The sequence below is a fragment of the Protobothrops mucrosquamatus genome, unplaced genomic scaffold (assembly GCF_001527695.2).
Source record: "Protobothrops mucrosquamatus isolate PMUCROS unplaced genomic scaffold, P.Mucros_1.0 scaffold53, whole genome shotgun sequence".
NCBI lineage: Eukaryota > Metazoa > Chordata > Lepidosauria > Squamata > Viperidae > Protobothrops > Protobothrops mucrosquamatus.
Genome location: NW_015386434.1, coordinates 630,980 through 632,943, shown reverse-complemented (window position 1 = coordinate 632,943; position 1,964 = coordinate 630,980).

Here is a 1,964-nt window from a genome sequence, read left to right as displayed (position 1 = left end):
TGTAAGCTGCAAAACAGAATGCTGCCTAAACATCAAAAAACCCACAACGTTTAAAATTTAAACAAAATAAAAAAGAAAGAGAACCTAGAGACAAGATCTTTTCAGTGGTGGCCCCCACATTGAGGAACGTCATGCGCCTGAAAAAAAAATCAGGGTCCCTACTCTTCTGATGTTTCCAAACGCCTTAAAATTATTCTTTATAATGAACTGCTGACTAGGTGAAGATTCTCAGCGGCCATTTGACTTTCCAACGGAACGTTTTTATTGTTCTTTACTTCCTAGAGCAGCGGTTCTCAACCTATGGGTCGTGACCCCATTTGGGGTCGATCGACCATTTCACGGGGGTCGCCAAGCAAGGCTGTCCGCCATTTTTTTGTCCGCCATTTTTCCCCCCTTTTCCGGCGGGTGCCTTACCTCCCTTGAGCTGGGCCAGCTGGTGGTCGGCCTGCTCCGTCTCTGCCACTTGCCAGCTACGCCTCGGCCGGCGCAGCGGGCGGAACCACGCATGCGCGGCGCTCCCGGGCAGGGAAAGTCCTCAACTTACGACCGGTTGGGTAGTCCTCGACTTACGACTGGTTTAGTCCTTGACGTACGACCGGTTTAGTCCTTGATTTACGACCGGTTGGGGGTTGTGGCATTAAAAAGGTTGAGAACCACTGGCCTAGAGTCTCTACAATTTAGGCAGCCAGTAAATATTGTAAAGAAAGTAAGAATCGGGTTGAAAATGAATCCAGCTAGCAATTTTGTTTGTTAATGCTATTTGTTTTATCACTCCAGCACCAATTGCAGCAACCATTGAAGCTGCTGGAACTGTAATACCTTATTTATCTGTTTCGTACTTGTTCACATGTGCAAATGTCCCCAAAATGGTATTGGCTGTTTTGCTTCCAAACCACGCTCAGTTCAGCTTCCTGCGGCAAATCTTAAATTGACGCGGAAGGCATCGTGACACCTTCAGCAGATGTAACGATCACCTGCCAACTAAGTGTCTGAGTTGCATCCTGTAATTCTTGGATGAACTACTTAATTTTGAGAAATACGTTGTTCTGGAATAAGGTCGCGGAACAGCAGCTTGCATCTAAATTCTAACAAAAAAAAAAATCTCCCAACTGATGTAGATGTCAATACTTCTAATATTGAATGTTCTTGCTTTGACAACATATGAAGATGCAGCCTTTTTCTTTCTTATGCTTTACTCTTAGAATTAGATGATGGTGGGGGAGGAGGCGGAATGTGGTGGGAGTTGTTAGACATAGCAATCTTGTACTAGTGTGTGAAATAGGAGATGATAAGAATTGGTGGGTAACAGAACAGGAGGGAAAGCCTGCATTTCAAACTAATTGGAGAATGTGATTTATGACTGTTAATTGGAGGAGGGAATTGTACTTTGATACTATGTGCTCAGGGGAGGGAAATCCAGTTTTTGGCTTCGACCATGTACCTGCGGATGCCATGCAATTTGAATAAAGATTCTTTAAGGTAAACAATGCCTTGAAGTTCTTTGAAGAGTTTCATCTGTCGGAACCATGACAGTATATATAATATATAGACAACTCCAAATTTTCAACAAGAACTAACCGCTCAGTAGTCGCCTTGAACTGTGAGAGGGGCAGCAAATAAATTTAATAAATAAATAAATAAAAAGGCCTCCAAACACAGACACTGCAATAAACATTTCTTTTTAATTAGGATGCCTTTTCTTTTCTTTTTTCTTTTTTTAAAAAAGTCATCTATCCACACATTCACAAAAGGGTTCCTTTTATATTTGCCACAACACAACTCTGATAGCATTTCTTTAAACATATTTCAGAGGGTTACGTAAAATACGTTAATATGTAGAAAGTGAACAACTATCTGTATTTCTGGGCTGGAGAAGAATACCAAGGGTTAGTGCAAATACACATTGTGTGAATAACGCTTAGGGCTACTTCACCAAAAAAAAAAAAAAAAAAAAAAAAAAAAAA